This window comes from Acinonyx jubatus, chromosome C2 (genome assembly GCF_027475565.1).
Source record: "Acinonyx jubatus isolate Ajub_Pintada_27869175 chromosome C2, VMU_Ajub_asm_v1.0, whole genome shotgun sequence".
Classification (NCBI taxonomy): Eukaryota; Metazoa; Chordata; class Mammalia; order Carnivora; family Felidae; genus Acinonyx; species Acinonyx jubatus.
The window spans coordinates 112,648,841-112,669,345 of record NC_069384.1 but is presented as its reverse complement, the minus strand read 5'-3'; the positions used below and the strand labels follow the sequence as shown (position 1 = coordinate 112,669,345).

The 20,505-nt window shown below is 39.0% G+C and overlaps 1 protein-coding gene across 4 annotated transcripts in view; it reads left to right on the top strand.

Moving 5' to 3' along the window:
• The first annotated feature begins 16,890 nt into the window (after positions 1 to 16,890).
• The window catches only part of RNF13 (ring finger protein 13), a 157,044-nt gene continuing 153,429 nt past the window's right edge, over positions 16,891 to 20,505 (top strand). Inside the window, exon 1 of one of the 4 annotated variants that reach the window (XM_015072516.3) lies at positions 16,891 to 17,122. The gene's annotated coding sequence lies outside the window, so the exon portion shown is untranslated. Of the gene's footprint in view, positions 17,123 to 17,456; positions 17,735 to 20,505 lie in introns of those variants that run through there. The other 3 variants (XM_027061610.2, XM_027061609.2, XM_015072515.3) reach the window with 3 other exon arrangements.

Here is a 20,505-nt window from a genome sequence, read left to right as displayed (position 1 = left end):
ACTGGCGCATGAACAGTCAGTAAAATCGGTGGAAAAATGGAAAGCATAAAAGTTGACTCATAAGAGTTTAGTATATGATTAAAGTGGCATCTTGCGCCAGTGGGGATGGTGTGGGGAAATAAGATAGTATTTGATTAACCTGAAAAAAAAGGAACTATACTTTTTACCTTGCATCATGAGAAATTAAAAATTAATCAAAAATTTAAATGTAAAAATAGAACTATAAAAACATTAGTTTTATATGTTTATAAGAATTATATTTTTTATTATCATTATTATTATTATTTTGAGAGAGAGACAGATTATGAGCAGGGAGGGGCACAGAGAGAGGGAGACAGAATCCTAAGCAGGCTCCAGGCTGTCAGCACAGAACCTGACAAGGGGCTCAAACTCATGAACCGATAGATCATGACCTGAGCCGAAGTCGGATGCTCAACCAGCTGAGCTACCCAGGCGCCCCTATAAGAAGTTTTAAAAATCACCTTCAGTGATAAGATCTTTCTATGACAAAAAATACTGAATCCATTAAAGAAAACACTGATAAATTCAACTATAGTTTAAAAAATCTGCATGGAAAAACCCACTTGATATAAAGCCAAGGACAAAGTGAGGAGATATTTGCAACTATTACAAATAAAGGTTAATTTCCTTAATATATAAAGAGTACCTAGGGCACGTGGGTGGCTCAGTTGGTTGGTGCCCGACTTTGGCTCAGGTCATGATCTTGCGGTTTGTGAGTTCAAGCCGTACATTGGGCTCACAGCTGTCCGTGCAGAGCCCCCTTCAGATCCTCTGTCCTCCTCTCTCTACTGCTACCCTGCTTGCGCTCTCTCAAAAATAAATAAAACATTAAAAAAAAGAATACCTACACATCAATAAGGAAATGACAAAAGAATCAGTAGAAAAATGAATAGATGATATAAACAGTTTACAGAAAAGGAAATACAAATGGCTTTCAAATATTATATATGCTTAACTCATAATAGGAGGAAGTGTAAATTAAACTATAACATGATGCTATTTTTTACCAGGAAATTGGAAAAGATCCAAAAGGTTGATTACATACTCTTGCTAAGTCTGTAGTCATATTTTGCTATAGGGAGTATATTTTGGTATAATTCCATATAAAGGAAAATTTGGAAATATATTTTAAAGTATAAATGCACATGTTTTTGACATAGCAGTGTTATTTATAGAACTTTATCCTTGCAAATATATATGCCTATTTGCAAATGACATAGGTACAACATTATTTGTTGCAGAATTGTATGTAATAGCAAAAGATTAGAAACATCTTCCATGTCCATCAATAGGGGACTGATTAAATAAATTATTTTTCATTCATACAATGATACACAGCAATAAAAAAGAATAAGAATGTTCTTTCTGTACCAATGTGGAGAAATCTCCAATGTATATCATTAGGTGAAAAAAGTAAGGTGCAAAACAGAATATGTTGTATACTACCATTTGAGGAAGAAAGAGGGAAATCATGTCTATAGATATGATATACAATATGGAAGGTTTGCATATACCTCAAAGTTCTTGGGATTATATTCAGGAAACTAGAACCATTGGTGCCTGTAGAGAGGAGACTTGAGCAGCCAAGGGTCAAGGGTGAGAACAATACTTTTCACTATATTCTCTTTCTTTTTTTAATAGACAGTGGGTTTTTTAAAAAAAATTTTAAGTATTTATTTACTTTTGAGAGAGAGAGGGACAGAGGCACGAGTAGGGGAGGGGCAGACAGAGGGGGAGACCCAGAATCTGAAACAGGGTCCAAGCTGTCAGTGCACAGCCTGATGTGGGGCTCCAACTCACGGACTGCGAGATCATGACCCGAGCCGAAGTTGGACGCTCAACCGACTGAGCCACCCAGGTGCCCCGACATTGTTTTTTAAAGAACTTTTAGGTTTATAGCAAAATTAAGCAGAAAGTACATAGAGTTCTCCTATACCCTTATACCTCCTGCCCCCACACATTACAGCCTCCCACATCAAAAACCCAAACTGAATGGTACGTTTGTTACAACTGATGAATCTACACTGACCCATCATCATTACCCCAAATCCATACTTTACATTAGGGTATGCTCTTGGTCTTGTACATTTCATGGGTTTTGACAAATGTATAATGACATGTATCCATCAGTTTAGTATCATCCAGAATAGTTTTGTTTCCCTAAAATCTTCCGTTCTCTGCCTATTTACCCCTTTTTCTCCCTTAACCCCTGGTAACCACTTATCTTTTTGCTGTCTCCATGGGTTTGCCTTTTCCAGAATGTCATATGGTTGGAATCATACAATATGCATCCTTTTCAGATACACTTTGTTCAGTTAGTAATATGCATTTAAGGTTCTTCTGTGTCTTTTTCCTGACTCGATAGCCCATTTTTTAGTGTGGGATAATCTATTGTTGGATGTACCACACTTTATTTATTCATTCACTTATTGAAGGACATCTTGGCTACTTCCAAGTTTTGGCAATTATGAATAAAGTTGCTATGAACATCTGTGTGAGCCTTTTTGTGTGGATGTAAGTTTGCAATTCATTTGGGTAAATATCCTGGAGCACGATTGCTAGATGGTATGGTAAGAGTATGTTTAGTTTTGTAAGAAACCACCAAACTGTCTTTTGAAGTAGCTGTACCATTTTGCATTCGTACCTGCAAAGCATGAGAGTTCCTATTGCTCCATATCTTCACCAGCATTTGTTGTTGTGTTTGTATTCTCTCTTTATATCTTTCAAGTTTTGAACCATGTGAACTCATTGACTAGTCAAAAAATTAAATTAGGGGGGCGCCTGGGTGGCTCAGTCGGTTAAGCGGCCGACTTCAGCTCAGGTCACGATCTTGCGGTCCGTGAGTTCGAGCCCCGCGTCGGGCTCTGGGCTGATGGCTCAGAGCCTGGAGTCTGCTTTGGATTCTGTGTCTCCCTCTCTCTCTGCCCCTCCCCCGCTCATGCTGTCTCTCTGTCTCAAAAATAAATAAAACGTTAAAAAAAATTAAAAAAAATTAAATTAGGTAAAATACAGTAATATGAAACAAAAACTAAAACAAAACCCAACTCAGTCCTTTCAAGAGTCCTTCTTGATCTCCCCAGAAAAGTTGGCCTCCCTCTCTCTATTCCCTCACTGCATCATAAATTTTTAAAAATTTTTTGAAGTTTATTTATTTGTATATATAGAGAGAGTGCCTGTGAGAGCACGAGGGAGAGGTAGAGAGAGAGGAAGAAAGAGAGAATCCCAAGGAACTCCACACTGACAGCACAGAGTCCAACACAAGGCTCAAACAAATGAACCATGAGATCGTGACCTGAGTTGAAATCAAGAGTCGGATGCTTAACCAGCTGAGCCACCCAGGCACCCCTGCATCATACATGTCTAAATTGTGGGATGTTTTATACTGCATTCCATTTATTATGTCAGTGTCAGCCTGTCCATTAGACTGTGACCTCCTCCATGGAGGGGCAGTGTCTTAATCACCTTTGTATGTCCAGTGGCCAGTGCCTTGCAGTGTGAATAAACAAGCTAGTTATTGTAGATTGATATCATTAAAAGTTACCTTGTAATAATTAAATGATAAGTAGACTTAAAACTCTCTTAGCAATCCAGGGACAGCTTGCAATGATGAAAATTTTCTTACTTGCAATCTAGGAATAGCTTGCTTTAGCATCTAGAGGCTTTTTTTTGAGTTGTTTTTTTTTTTCCTAGGAGTTTTTAATTAATTTAGTTAGCCTACTGGGTGCTTTCTACATGCAATAGAATATGCTAGGTCCTTGAAAGATTTGGTGATGAATGTGACCTTAAGGGATTTTCCATGAGTACGGAAAATGGTGGTTGTCCAACACACCTGGACTAGGAACTGTATTAAAGGATGAAGTATGATCAGAAATATACAAACAAAACAGATGGTATAGAAGTGAAGAGACATTTGGTTTGACATGAAGATATACTGTTCATTCATTTTAGTCATTCAGTGCATGTACACTGAGCCTTTGATATGTATCTGGCATTATTCTGTGAGGGATCGTTGCAGTGAATAAGACAGTGTGTTTTCTGTTGTTGTTGTTGTTGTTGTTTTTAGGTTATTTATTTATTTTGAGGGTAGGGGAAGGAGCAGAGAGAAAGGAAGAGGACCCTAAGCAGGCTCCACACTATCAGTGCAGAGCCTGATACAGGGCTCGAACCCACAAACTGTGAGATCATGACCTGAGCCCAAATCAGAGCCAGACGCTTAACCAACTGAGCCACTCAGGCACCCCCAGAGTTTCTAGTTTAATGTGAATGAGTATGTGTGTTTGGAATGGAGGAAAGGTTAAAGGGTAGGTAAGGAATTGTGGGGAGGGACAAAGACAATAAATAATAAGCAATAAGTAAGCTTTGTTTAAAGAGAATGGTCAGATAATAGTGATAAGCATGGAAAAAGTAAGACAAATCTAGGGAAATAGGGAAGCAAGTACTTAGTAGGAATAATGGTAGGAAAGAATTAGGTTAAATACAGGAGACACAAGCAAATAGGAAAATGACACATACCTAGGGAGAAAGAGTAAGAAAAAAAGTAATGTTACAAGATCTGTACTGAGCTAAAAAAAAAAAGAAACAACTGTGTCATAATCACTGAGTAATATTTTAGTTCTCTGATCTCTCATATATTTCATAGATAGATATCTATGAAGAATATCTATCAAGAATGGAAATCTGTCAAGAATCATTACTTGATTCTTATTTCTGCACTTAGAGTCAGGGCATTCTCCCTATTACAGTTTAACCCCTTACCTCAGTTTCCTTTTAAAAACTCTGGAAATAATTACATGTTTAATGTTTGTTTGTTTGTTTGTTTAGTGAGAGAGAGAGAGAGCATGGGGAAGGGGGGGAGAGAGAGAGAGAGATAGAATCCTAAGCAGGCTCCATGCTGCTAGCCCACAAACCGTGAAATCATGACCTGAGCCAAAACCAAGAGTCAGACACTTAACTGACTGAGCCTCCCAGGTGCACCTGAAATAATTACATGTTTAAATTGATTTTAAAATATTTTCTGATTTATGCTATATTGATACATGTCATGCATGTTATATGATATATACAAAACAACAAGAAATAGAACTTTATGTCATGTGGTAAATGATATTATAAAGAAATACTGAATGATTGGTGGTCCTTTAAAATAGTAATTACCTTGGGAATATATGATTTGGCATGAAAAATGCTGAATGCTGATGTGTTGGGAGAACTGATGGCATCTTTTTTCTTTCTATTGAAGGTTAGTTGACATACAATATTATATTGGTTTCAGGTGCATGACATAGTGATTTGACAATTCTATACATTACTCAGCGCACACTGCGATGTGTAGACACCATCTGTTACCATACAATGTTATTACAATATTATTGAGTATATTTCTTATGCTACAATTTTCATCTCTGGGGCTTACTTATTTGGTAATTGGAAGTTTGTACCACTTAATCCCCTTTTACCTATTTTGCCCATCCCCCACCCACCTTCTGGCAACCATCAGTTTGTTTTCTGTATTTGAGTCTGTTTGGTTTATTTGTTTGTTCATTTGTTTTGTTTTGTTTTGTTTTTTGGATTCCATATATAAATGAAATCACATGGTATTTGTTTTTCTTTGTCTGATTTGACTTATTATAATACCCTCTAGTTCCTTCCATGTTGTCACAAATGTCAAGATTTCATTCTTTTCTATGGCTGAGTAATATTTCATTGTATGTATGTATGTGTGTGTGGGGGGGAAGCATGGGTGTGTATGTGTGTATACCCATGCATACCCCCCCACACACATACACACCCCCACACACCCACGCATACCCACACACCACACCATATACGTATACCACATCTTCTTTATCCATTCATCTGTCGACGGACACTTGGGCTGTTTCGATACTTGGTTATTGTAAATAATGCTGCAGTAAATGCATATATCTTTTTGAATTAGTGATTTCATTTTCTTTGGGTAAATACCCAGTAGTGGAATCGCTGGATCATATGATAATTCTATTTTTATTTTTTTGAGGCCCCTCCATAGTGTTTTCCACAGTGGCTGTACCAATTTAGTAATAACCAACAGCGCCTAAGGGTTCGCTTTTCTCCACATCCTTGCCAACACTTGTGATTGCTTGTCTTTTTGATGCTAGCCATTCTGACTGGTGCGGAGTGGTGTCTCATTGCAGCATCTATTTTTAATATATAATTATGCTTTTATTTTTGTAACTTTAAATTTTTGTCACTAAGTTCTGTTGTTTTCATCTAAGAAAGCATAAATATGCAGTTGAATCACCTGATGAGCCTCTTTTTTTTTTTTAACATTTATTTATTATTGAGAGACAGAGAGAGACAGAGCATGAGCAGGGGAGGGGCAGAGAGAGAGGGAGACACAGAATCTGAAGCAGGCTCCAGGCTCCGAGCTGTCAGCACAGAGCCCAACGTGGGGCTCAAACCCACCAATCTTGAGATCATGACCTGAGCCGAAATCAGACGCTTAACCATGAGCCACCCAGGCGCCCCTAAAATTCATGAAATTTTAGAAATTATATTTATTAGAAAATATTTATTTTTTTTTGCAAGTGAAAATATGCAAGCTTATTTTGACCACAAAGCTTGCTTCACTCTTGTCAACCTACCAAAAGTTTAAGAACTAGTAGTCCGTACTTTGAATATGAATTAGGCGTGATGATTTACTGTGTTGACTCGCTCTTCTAAGTAGTTCTTTATAATCGGAAAAGCTTTTCATAGAAAGGATTTGGGGCGCCTGGGTGGCTTAGTCGGTTAAGCGTCAGACTTCAGCTCAGGTCACGATCTCGTGGTCCGTGAGTTCGAGCCCCGCGTCGGGCTCTGGGCTGATGGCTCAGAGCCTGGAGCCTGTTTCCGATTCTGTGTCTCCCTCTCTCTCTGCCCCTCCCCCGTTCATGCTCTGTCTCTCTCTGTCTCAAAAATAAATAAACATTAAAAAAAAAAAAAAAGGATTTGTTGTAGTTCTAGGTTGGACCTTGTGCTGCAATAGACCAGTTTTTTGAGAATAAAATCAAGTTTGAAAAAAGGAAGTAGAATTCTTAATTCTCAGTATTCTTCCTATCCTCATATTATTCCTGATTCATTTAAGGTATAGTTTTACTCAGTTTGTTTCTGTTTTTATTTAAGATCAAGACCTGAGCTGAGATTAAGAGTCTGACGCTCAACTGACTGATCCACCTGGGTGCCCCAGGTTTTTTTTTAAAAAGTAATATATTATTATTTTAATTTTAACTGAAAAAGCAATCATGCAGGTTTAAGCAATCCTAAAACACCTAGATGCATTGAGTTAAATATAGTGCATCTTTGTAAGTGCACGGCAGTTTGCAAGAAGGTAAGGGATACCCTCCTGGGTCAACCAAAGAGGGAACTAAAAATCAGACTTTACAGTTTCTTGAGTTTGCTATTTAGCAAAGAAAAACATGAAAAGAAACGATAGATTAAAGAGAATGGACTCAACCTGTAAAAGGAACAGATGCTTTAGAAGTTTGGTCTGGGGATTTCCAGCATCGCCTGGCTACTTGCTGGAACTTTAGAATCTTGGGCCCCACCACAGACCTACTGAATCAGAATCTGCAGTTCCACAAACTCCCAGGTGTTCTTATGTATAATAATGTTTGAGAAGCACTGGCTTACGTGACATCATAGTGGAGGAATACCAGGAAGATTTCTCCTGCCAAGTTTTTCCTCTCATTCATTATAGTATCTAAAATTTCAGTTTCACTTAAGGTATGGTAGTTTTGGAAGCTAACATAAAATATATACCTTTAAGAAAGCTAATACTCTTGTATCATTTATTTAAACATTTTCTCAACGACAGCTGGAAACAGCTTTGGAGATCAAAGACAGGTAAATGTCAGGTGTTGGAGAGTGAAGGACAGGCTCAGATAAGGAGTACTTTATGCAGAGATAGAATATGATAAAGTCAAGGAACAAGAGACTGCATTACTTGCCCAAGATCCCCCAGGAGAGTTATCTGCGTCCAACCTAAAGCCCTCTTTCTCATGTTATGCTGGCTACTTATGGTTCATCATTTCAGTTCAGAACTCAGGCTCTGATATGGATGGACTTTATTCAAATCCCAGTTCCAGAGCCTGAGAGGTCTATTCCATTTCTCACTAGCTGCATGAGTTTGGATGAGTTATTTAATTTCTTTGAACCACAGCTTCCTGATCTGTAAAAATAAACACATTAGTAGAACCTACGGTTGTCATGAGGATTAATCAAATAATGTATAAAAAACTTAGTACAGTGTTGCTGCTACCATTGTTATTATTATTATTTAGGGGTGCAGAGGAACAAGGAAAAGTCTGGGAATATTTTGAGAGCACCAATCACCTGGGAATCAAGAGCTAGACATGGGAAATAGCAATATTGAAAGGAATGATTTGAAAGTCTTGAGACTAAAGTTGCCTAATTAGACATTTTACTTGGTCCTGAATATGAAGAGACCAATGAATAATCAATAAAATCATTAAAGTAACAGAGAAGGAAGACTAAGTAAAAGAAGGAAAGGCTAAAAATGGCAATCAATTCTAGCAATTCTCATATGATATATATCTTTTTTACATTACAGTAAAACCTTGGTTTGTGAACATAATTCGTTCTGGAAACATGCTTTAATCCAAAGCACTTGTATATCAAAGCGAATTTCCCCATAAGAAATAATGGAAACTCAGATGATTCATTCCACAAGCTAAAAATATTCATATAAAAATGATTATAATGCTATAATACAAAAAAACGAAGAACGTACAAAATATAAAGAAAAATAAACAAATTAACCTCCACTTACCTTTGAAAAGTGTCTGGAGCGAGGGAGGCAAGAGAGAGGAGGGTTACTGTGTAAGACGACTTTCTTTTTATTTATTAAAAATTTTTTTTAACATTTATTTATTTTTGAGAGATAGAGCATGAGCAGGAGAGGGGCAGAGAGAGAGGGAGACACAAAATCTGAAGCAGGCTCCAGGCTCCGAGCTGTTGCCACAGAGCCCGACACAGGGCTCGAAGCCATGAACTATGAGGTCAAACCTGAGCCAAAGTCAGAAGCTTAACCGACTGAGCTACCCAGGCGCTCTAGGATGACTTTCACTATCACTCATGGAATCACTGCTCTCTATTAGCTCAATGGAATCTTTTGCTGCATGGGGGCCATCGTATACGCAGTATTAATAAACTCTTATCATATATTGTATTTAATGTAACTGGCAATAAGGCAGCAGAGGAAATGGTCTATCCTCAGGCAGCCTGACCTAGAATGAAGCAAAGCTTACTAAGCTTACTCTTGTATGGAAAAGCAAAGAACTGTCCGTATGTGCTTTGAAGTGACAAAAACATACACTAGTGCCAGTTGTGGGCACCTTCCAATGTTCTGAAAAATCACTGATATCTGCCAAACACTGTGGCCTGAGACTGAGCATCTGAATATGGGCGATGACCACCCACAATCCCACAATGAGAGAGAGAGAAGAACCATTGGCTCATTTGTGACCCGGTGACGTTCAGCATCACGTACTACGTGTATTGAAAGACATCGCTTGTTTGTCTAAAGTTAAAATTTATTAGAAATGTTTGTTTGTCTTGCAGAACACTCACAGAACAAGTTACTCGCAATCCAAGATTTTACTGTGTCTGGTTATTATGACTATCTAACATACCTAGTGCTTTAATTGGATCATTTGAACACATGGCAAGAGTAAGTAAGGAGTTCTCCCACTCTTTAGTTTGGGAAATGAACATGCTAGGAGCAGATGCATTTCATGAAATTGCCAAGATTGATAAGACTTAACTACAATCAGGATAGAAATCAGGAGAATTTCCAGACTATGGGGCTAGTCACCAGATGCAAAGTCTCTTTCAAGGAAGTAAAATTGTGGACTTAAAAGCCAGCATAAATTCATGCTTGATACAGGAAATAATCAGTGAACAGAAAAGAAAACTATTATGAGGAAAATAAGCAGTACTGGGAGAAATAGCAGTTCTAAAACACAGTTTATTGTCAACATAACTGAAACAGAACAAACAGTAGGCTAATTACGTATCATTTGTTTGTTGGAATGTTTTAGATCAATACAGAACTTTTAAGTTAAATTCTAACTTTAACCACTGCCCTCTTTAGTAAAATCAAACACATCGTCCTTGTCCCTTCCCTTCTGCTAGCGCATGCTGTTGTCTTGTCCCCTGTAGTGGCTAAATTGTGGAGAACACTTGCATTTGCATCAAAGCCCTGCATATTGGGACAGTGCCATCTCAGATCTCCTGTATCCTCATCTTTTCTGCTCAGTGCTTCCCATTCTGTGGACTTTCCTTCTCTTCCTGAAAAATGTATTTGATTTTGCAATCTGCAAGAAAGTATTGAGGGAGAGGACTTACCTATCAAATGTGAGGTATCATTGGCTGACAGTTAAATCTTTTTGATTCCAAAGAAAATAATTAATTTAGGAATTTAAGATACCATTGTAAGGTTTCCATGTGGGAAAAATTGGGGGCCCAAACCAAGCATTACTCAAAACATGATATGTAGGTGACCAACTGCTCGACTTATGCTACAGGCTAGCTCTAAATGTGTTTTATTTAGTTTAGTAGTTTTATTAAAATGCTGCAGAGGAGACTGCTCACTATAAATGATCTCAAACATTCTCGTGTATTTAATGCTACTTTTACAACTGTGTTTTCTAAATTTATACCTCCTGTTGTACCACTCTTACTTTTATTCAGACGCCTACTGGACATCTCCACTTGGATATCATAATCTTAACATGTACAAAAGCGAGCTTGTGCTTTTTGCTCCCCAAATTTTGTTTTCCTTCATCAACCCAGGTTTCTCCAGGTCATAAATGGTACCGCCATCCACCCAGTTGCTCAAACTAAAAACCTTCATCTGTCACATCCATCAGTGAATCTTCATAATTTGAACTCCAAAATATATCTTCATTCCGACCATTTCTTTTTGTCTCTTCTGCTATCACTTTGATTCTGGCCATTATTTTCTTCTTGGATTATTGCAACAATCTCCTAACTGGTTTCCTTGTTTTCACTCATGTCTTTCTTCAATCTATTTCTTATGTAATTGCAGGGGTGGTTCTCTGCTTGAAATTCCTAATTAACTTTAGGATGGAATTGGAACTTTTACTATGGTCTACAAACCTTTGTATCAGTGACTTTCAAATTCAAGAATCACTTGGAGAATTCTTGGCCTGATTCTCAGCCTGGGCCCGAGAATATGAATTTCCAACAAACTCCCAGATAGGTCTGATTCGGCCAGTCAAGGGCCATACCTTGAATAGTAATGCCCAACTGCAACCTAGTCTACCACTCTTCCCCTCCCTCACTACATCCCAGCCCCACTAGCTTCCTTAGCCACAAATGTGCTCCACTTGTTCTCACCTCAGGACCTTTGAACATGCTGTTCAATTCTTTCTGAGTGCTCTTACTCTGCCTTTATTCTATTTTCTTTTGATAATATCACCGCAATTACTTACTTTTCTCTTTTGGTGTATGATCTGATGGGACAGTTAATTAAGGCACCCTGATCAGGGATGAATCTGTGTCACAAGGTAAGCCAGTGGAAAACTCCTTTCCTGGGATTTGAACTGAAAGCAGAGTGATAAAAAATGGCTGGAGTAGTACTGCCAGGATGAGAATGTTAATTCTACGGGACAATTAGAGCTACTGGTTATTGATCTTTACGAGAGCGTACTTCAGGCATCCTTTTAATCCTGTGAGTATCCCCATAGCCTTTAAATAAATTGCCTTTTTAAACTTAAATTGACCAGAGTTGGCTCCTGTGGTTTTCAATGTAGGAATCCTCATTCTTTAAATCTCATCTCATGTTGTCTTTTCAGAGAGGTTTCTTTGACAGTCTTGTACAGTATGGGTCCCTCCTTTAATTCTCAAATGTTTTTTCTGCATATATCAAGGTAATCTTATAGCTTTTTACTTTTAATATATTAGTGTGGTGAATCTTGTTAATAAATTTTATAATGTTATCTTCAGGAATAAATACTATTTTGTCATCGTTTTTTGTTTGTTTGTTTCAAAGCTTTGCTAGTTTTAGTTTACCACTGTTTTATTTGGGATTTTTTCATATGAATTCAAAGTGAGATTGGCCTATTATTTTTCTTGTACTGTCTTTGTTCAGTTTTGATATCAAGGTTATATTATCCTCATGGAATTAATTGAATAGCTTTCCCTTTTGATTCTATGAAAATTTTATTACCTATTTTTTGAAGGTATGGTAAACTCATCTTTAAAACTTTCTGGAGTTGATTTTTATGGGAGAGGGCTGTAGATTTTTTTTAACAGTTTCAATTTTCTTAGTCTTCTTTGGTTTTCTACATCTCATGTGTTTCAGAAGTTAAAGCTTTTTTCTAGAAATTGTCCATTATTTTTTCATATTTATTATTCTAAAGTTCTTTATAGTATTCTCTTAAAGTTTGAAAAATTACCAACTCTGTTTATAGTTGGAAACCTAATATTATATTCTAGTCATAAAACATGGGTTATAGGCCACTAATTCTTTGATATTTGTTGATATTTGCATTACAATAAGTATGCTGCTATTTGGGAAAAGATCCCATGTGTGCTTGAAAAGAATATTTATAGGGCTCTCTGTATGTTTCACATGTTGTCTAAATATTCATCATTTACTTAAAATGCTGTATAAAATTCTATTCTGATTATGGATTTGCCAACCTGTCCTTCTAAGTTTGTCAATTCTTGCTTTAAACATTTTGAGATGTTTCTAGATGCATATTGGTTCATAATGGTAATAACTTCTTTGCAAATTTTTCTTTTTGTCATTGTTTTTTTTTTCAACGTTTATTTATTTTTGGGACAGAGAGAGACAGAGCATGAACGGGGGAGGGGCAGAGAGAGAGGGAGACACAGAATTGGAAACAGGCTCCAGGCTCTGAGCCATCAGCCCAGAGCCTGACGCGGGGCTCGAACTCACGGACCGCGAGATCGTGACCTGGCTGAAGTCAGACGCTTAACCGACTGCGCCACCCAGGCGGCCCTTGTCCTTATTATTAAATAGTTCTATTTATCCTGATAATAATGCATTTGACTTTAGGCCTGTTTTTTTGCCTCTTGACAGTAATACAGCTATATCAACTTTCTTTTGCTTGTTAATGGCTTTGCATATCTTACCCTTCCTTTTATTATCAACCCTTTGGTGTCCTTTAAGTTTTAGTTACTATATCTTGTTAAAAAAGAATATAGCTGACAATCTGTCTTTTAACTGAGAAGTTTGCCCCATTTACCTCTTTAAAAATTTTTTTCTTGAAGTTTATTATTTATGTTGAGAGACAGAGTGAGCGATAGGGGGAAGGGCAAAGAGAGAGGGAAAGAGAGAGAATTCCCAAGCAGGTTCCACACCATCAGAGCGGAGCCCGATAAGGGCCTTGAACCCACGGATCTCGAGACTGTGACCTGAGCGGAAAACAAGAGTCAGACACTTAGCCAACTGAGTCACCCAGGTGCTGCCTCCCCTGCCTCACCATTTACCTCTTTTAGAGGGTGATTAATGTATTTCTTGTGCCTTGTGTTGTATTGTCCATTTATAATACCTACAATATGCTCCTTTCCCACCTCATCTTTCCTGCCAGTGGAGTAATTACGTATGCTTTATTCCCTTTTGACACCTACTGGTTTGAAAATTATACTCAATTTCTTGGCTTTCCATATGTTCTTGCATCTTACCCTTTTCTTTTCGGTTCAGTTTTTGACTTCTTGAAGACATCCTTTAGAAGTTCTATCAATAAAAGTCTCTTAGAAGTAAATGCTGTTTTTCCTCTGAAAATGCCTTTACTTTGCCCTCACATTTAAATGATGCAATCAGCATACAATTCTAGGTTGACGATTGTAATTATTTTATTTAAGTATTTGAAGATATTATTTCATTGACTTCCAGGGTTTTTGTTGTTGTTGTTGTTGCTATTGAGAAAGTCAGCTGCCATCCTTTGTTGTTGTTGTTGTTTTGTTGTTATTTCAGAACTGCTGTTTTTCTTTTATCTTCTTTAAATTTCACTACAACGTACCTGCATGTGAATTTGTTTTGTTTCTTTTGTGTGTGTGTGTGTGTGTGTGTGTGTGTGTGTGTGTGTGTGTGTTTCTTTAGGGTATTGTCCCTGGGTTGGAATTGCTGTGTCATAGAAAATGTTCTTTTTCAGCCTTTCCAGATAATGCCAAATTGTTTCCCAAAATGACTGTCTCAAAGCACACTCCTGAGTTCTTCCATCTTTATTAACTTTATGTCACACAAATTTTTGCTTGCTTATTTTGTAATAACTTTGTTAGCAAATAGAGGAAGACTGCTTCTCAGTGTCCCAAATAAGAAAGGAAAAGTTGAAATTGTATGTCATTCATCTTAGGTAAGGAGAGAGAGAGAGAGAGAGGGAGGGAGAGAGGCAGGCAACTCACCCCAAGGGAAACAGCCACCAGATCATTTATAAGGCATTTAACTTGATGTTTATTTATTTTTGAGAGAGACAAAGCATGAGTGGGAGAAGGGCAGAGAGAGAGAGAGAGAGAGAGAGGGAGACACAGAATCCGAAGCAGGCTCCAGGCTCTGAGCTGTCAGCACAGAGCCCAACGCGAGGCTCGAACTCACGAACCGTGAGATCATGACCTGAGCCGAAGTCGGACACCCAACCTACTGAGCCACCCAGACACCCCAATAAGGCATTTAACTTGAAACAGACTTTTTTTTTTTGGTTTGACCTTTTTCAATTCCCTTGAAAATAAATAAAATAAGCATTGTTGAAAAACCTTTCTGATACTTGTCTTTTCGTGTTCTGAACTTTTCACTATATATCTTACAAGATGAACTTATTCATTAGTTTGGAATCTGGTAAAGATTTGGGAATCTTAAAAAAAAAAAAAAGAATTGGGAGTCTTTTCTAAATGTTGGCCCAAAACTCCCTAGAACAGTTTTAGTTATGTTTTGTACTTTTTCAAATGTGCCTACTCCTACATATATGAACTCCTATGGATTTTTTATGGATTCCATTCCTTATCACAATAATAATTTTATTTTCTTTTCAAAATGAAAATAGGTTTTATTCTGATTGTAAAATTACCATTTGTTTTCTGACTCTAAATATAATAAGGTTGAGAATCATCTTAACGTTTCTAGTTGATATCAGCGCTTAAAGACACTGCCTGCATTCTTTGCACTAGAGAGAACTACTTCTAAGCCATTTTAGACAATTAGGCATTTGGGTATCTTGTCTTTTTAGTTGTTGTTGCAGTCTTATAATATTTGGAGGTAGGAAATACTACAATTTCACATGCTATCTGTTTCTACTTTTAGGAGGATGTAAAAAAACCCAAACAAACTGTGAGATACGAAGTCCTAAAAGCTAATTTTCCTTTATTTGTTTTTTAATATACAGAGATAATTAGTAACTATTAGTATCATGTGCCATATTAACACTTCATGTTCTTGAAAACTATGTAACTAAGATATCTATCCATCTTGCTGTCTAACCTACTTTTAAACAAATTGGTACGTTTTCCCAATCTATTTTCTTCCAATTTATCTTCAGTCAGCACAATGGGGAGAATAATTGCTTCTGCAGACAATAACTGCATAATTCTGCATAAATGCAGTACAGCTCACACATTACCTTGTTCATAACTAGAAGAACTATACCTGTTGTGATCTGAAGAGGAGAATAAAGTCAGATTAAAATGATCTATACTAAAGGTGCTTTTATTTAAGAAATAAAGCTTTTTTTTAACATGTAAAATGTGGACAATATTATTTTTTGCTTTTTTTGATGTTCAAGAACTCTGATTTAACATAAAACCAATTTGAGATAATTTAATAAAATGCTTATAGATATTGTGGCTATGTTTGCATTTATTACACTAGCCTTTATGTAATGTAATATTTCCAATTCTGATTTTCTGTTTGTTCCCCCCCTTTCCTTCCCAATTCTGGTTTTTATTTATGACTTTCTTTAAAATAAAATATATATTTTTTAATGTTTATTCATTCCTGAGGGACAGAGCACAGGAAGGGGAGGGGCAGAGAGAGAGATACTGAATCAGAAGCAGGCTCCAGGCTCTGTGCTGACAGCCGGTGGTCTGAACCCACAAACCAGTGAGATCATGACCTGAGCCAAAGTCAGACATTCAACCAACTGAGCCACCCACGTGCCCCTTTATTTATGACTTTCTTAGAGGTAGATCTGTGTATTAAGTATTGAATGTCTTCATAACTAATGAAAATCAAAGAATGTATAGAATATGTACCCATAATACATAAGAGAGCAAAGTACCTTTGATGGCCGTTGTTGAATTCTATTTTTAAAATTTTTTGTGTTTAAATTTTGAGTACATAATATTCACAAGGTTCAAAATTCAAAAGGCATACACAGTAGGGAAAGTTTTCCTCCCATTCTTTTGTCCCAGCCACGCAGGTATCCCGAGGGCAATCAAGGTTACAAGTTACATCAGTGGTGTTCTACAGGTGGTTCTTTTGGTGATAACCCCCTTTAGTCCCTCCTTTGTTGAAAAGATGAGGTTGAAGAATGCGAAGCCTGTAATGGATTTTTAAAGGGACATTATTTTGAAGCAGAAGCAGGACCAGAATTTAGGTTTCCTGGCATTCTTTGCCGTAAGCACAGTGCCTCTTTAAAGTAGCTAGTTGGTAACTGGTTAATCAGTGAGGATGTTCCAATCCAGGTAATTTAAATTCAAAGTAGCTTGGTTTAAGATTGGAATACTCGGGTCCGAAGGTTAATCAGAAGGGCGGTAGGAAGAGTTTTTTTGTTTTGTTTTGTTTTTGGCTCGCCAAAAGGAGGCTCGGGTTTTAAAAGGCTGACCTAAGGCTTAATCACACGGTTTGACTTTTGCTGAGTCCCGGGGATGGCGCGTGTCAGGCCCGGAGTGCTGACGTCAGCACGGCTCCGAGCCAGGCGTCCGGGTACTCGCTTTCAGCCTTCAGTCTGCTCGCATCTCTAACAACGCGACCCGGACTCTTATCTAAGGCGTTGGTGGGACTTGATCCCATCCATCGGATCTCAGCCTGGACTCCATGCAGTGGGGATGAGGTTTCGTCCTCGCCCCTTCAGCCAGTCGGGTGAGTGTGGTGCAGGGAAGAGACTTAACAGTGCCAGAGCCAGCCCCGCCCAGGGGCAGCCCGCCAGCTGGGTCTCGGGCTGCTTCGTCCCAAAGCCAGAGCGGACCAAGCCGGCTGGCCCTGGCCGCTCCGTATGGTCCCCTGCTGACCCCGCAGCCTCCACGCCTGGGGACGAACAGTGGGTGGTAGGCTTTCACAGCCAATCCCCTCCGCCAGCCTGCCCCTTCCCCTGCCAAAAAGCGGATCCTTCAGCTGCGCTGCAGAAGCACCCCCCCCCCCCTTCCTTCCCGGGAAGACCGATCACGCGGCCAAGACGCCACTCCACGAACTGGGCTTTTCTCCCTGCCAGCTGGAGCAAGCAGCGAGACGCTGTGTGAGAGTGGGAAGGGCCTTAGCAAACAGCTCTGTGGCCCAATGGTTTTTCTTCGTCTTCGCGTGCCGGCCAATGAGGCCCGCGAGGCGGGACTTCCGTCTAGCCTTGGTGTTGTCGTCCCCACTTCGATTCCGGCTGTGGGGGTCGGTGCGGATATTCAGTCATGAAGTCAGGGTAGGGACTTCTCCCGCAGCGACGCGGTGGGCGAGCCTATTTGTATTGCGGGGCCAGGCTTCCAGGTAAGAGCCTCTCTGGCCTCTCGGCGGCCGGGCAGGGGATTGATTCCTTTGGGGCCTGGCGGGGGGAACACACCCCCTCACCGGCCCTCCGTGGCGGCCCGGCTGCTGAGATCTTTGCTGCTCCTCCCCAGGCTGGGTGCGGAGGAAATAGGCTTTTTGCAAAAGGTAAAACAAAAACAAAAACAAAAACCCTCTGCCCTCTGACGGCAGATTCCCGCTCTCCCCCACCCCCACCCTTTGAATTTGTGTGTAAAGTTGTTATATTATCTGTTTGGCTTCTCACATTCCCATCCTGCGGTGGCAGGAGCCTGGGAAGATGTTTGGAAGGCTTCTCTTGGTCAGTCACCTGCCGCAAAGTCCCCGGGCGATATCGCTTGACTACAGTTGCGGGGACTATGTAGCCTTTGAAAAAAGGAGGGCAGTCACCTCCCTTCTTTGTAACCTTCCTCCACCCCTGACTGGAAGCTCAGATTGAAGGTGGGACGCGACTCTACTAGGGATAGATTCCATGTGGCAGTCCTCTTAAAGCCAGCAGCTCTACCAGGGTACTTACGGAGTTGACCTGCACTGTTGTAAGAACTCTGTCCCAGTGAGGGAGTGGGCAGACACAAAAGCCAAGCTATCCGAGAAGCATTCAAGCAACTTAAGTGGCAGCCACTGAGTGTTCTCTGCTAGTTTTTGGTGAATTCCTTTATTTTGTCCTAATCTGGCAGGAGTAAATTTCCAAAATTATTGTTTCATCCTCCGTTTCAGCACCGTGGGCAGCTGCTCAGGTTCGTTTCTGTTGCCCCAAACTTGCCCTGAGTGTGAAATGTTCCTCAGTGATGCAGCAGGAACAGTGAAAACTAACGCATTCCTTTCAACAATGATCTGTTGTTCTCCAAGGAGAACATCTGCAGTTTTTGATACAATATAAATAACTAAGATGGGTGTGCCTCCAAAGGGTTGTAGTAGAGAAATAGATCAATTCAAGATTTAAAGGGCTTTCAAGGGTTTTATCTTTTTAAGGACAGCTTTTAATGGGTTGGGAAGATTAGTTCCATTTCAGAGAAACACAACTAGACTTGTTGTAGCAGTTAAAAGGAATTTTAAACGGGAGGTAAAAAGTGTAGTGCAGGGGCGCCTGGGTGACTCAGTCCTTGAGCATCTGACTTCTTCCCAGGTCATGATCTCATGGTTGGTAGGTTCCGTGCCCCACATAGGGCTTTTGCGCTGACATCCCAGAGCCTCCTGCTTCGGATTCTCTGTCTCCCTCTCATTATGCCTCTCCCCTATTCACCGCACCCCCCCTCAGTAAACATTAAATTTTTTTTTTTTTTTATTGTAGTGCAGTGTTGTAGTTTGGGGCCCATGGAGACTTATTAATGGGTTTTGGAATCAATTTAGCACATTGACATTAACATTAGAAAGAGAAAAAATATCAGAGGACATTCTATAGAGTAAGACTATTTTTTTGAAGCTTTTCTTTCAGTTTTTTAATAAAATATGTGTATATGAAGAGAGTGATGCAAATGTATACCATGTCATTGTGGATTATGGAAAACACTGGATCCCAAATATGGTTGGGTCCAGCTTTCAGCTCTGCTCCTTGCTGATTCTGTGACTTTACCTGTGAGTAAGGGGAGAATTGTAGGAGTTTGTTGAAATAAAATGTCTGTTACGTAGTTAAGCTTCCAGAGTTTTTGGGGGTCTCTTTTTGTTTGCTTGTTTCGTCTTTGAAACGATTGGGTAGGAGCTCAGTTATTTCCATGTCAGGAATGACAAGTGTTTTATTAATATGTGTATTTTTAACTTTGTCTTTATCTGAAGCCAGCCAGCGTGGTATCACCATATGTAATAGTAAATCGTATGGACATAATCTTGGTTTGTGAGGTTTAATACTGAAGGGTTTGGAATAAGTTCTCGTCTATCCTTGTTCAAAGTTCTTTCTCTCAAGCATTTTGGAGGGGCTTACACTGTTAATAGCATTCAACACCCTTCCTTGATATTTTTCTGCATTCCAGGGTAACACACTTATCAGAAGCTTTTCAGGCACTCATTTTAGCAAAGTTAAGGTAGGACTAAGGGTATGATAAGTTTATATCTTTGAATTAAAATATTTTATGCCTTACAGTTCTTGCCATAAAGATGTATAAAATGAAATGGCCTGGTCAGATATCATGGTATACTTGCTTCATGTTACTATTACCTAGAAATGATTGGTGTGTAAACAAAAAGTGTCATTTTGGACATTTTAAAACCTGGGAGTTAGTAACATATGGCAGAAGACAAATAAGTTTGAGTCTCAATAATGGTTTTGTGCCATTTGACATATTACTACCATGTGGCATTGCATATGGTAGTTTCATGTGGCCTAAAAAAGGGAAGAAAGTTAGGAAGTATTGTTAGTTTCCCCAAAAGAGGAAACAGAATAGACAAATGAATCTCTTTTAATAAAGCATGGCAGTTTAATCATTGTTTAAAAATTCCTGTGTTCTGCAAATATTTATTGAGCAATAATAAAATATATTGTTGGGGCACGTGGGTGGCTCAGTCGGTAATAGTCTGACTTCAGCTCAGGTCATGATGTTACTGTTCGTGAGTTCGAGCCTCGCATCGGGCTCTGTGCTGACAGCCCAGAGCCTGGAGCCTGCTTCAGATTCTGTGTCTCCCTCTCTCTTTCCTCCTTCCCCACTCATTCTCTGTCTCTCTCTCAAAAATAAATAAACATTAAAAAAAATAAAAAAAAATATATTGTTAAGCTTATACAGCTTTAAAAATTTTTTTTTTTT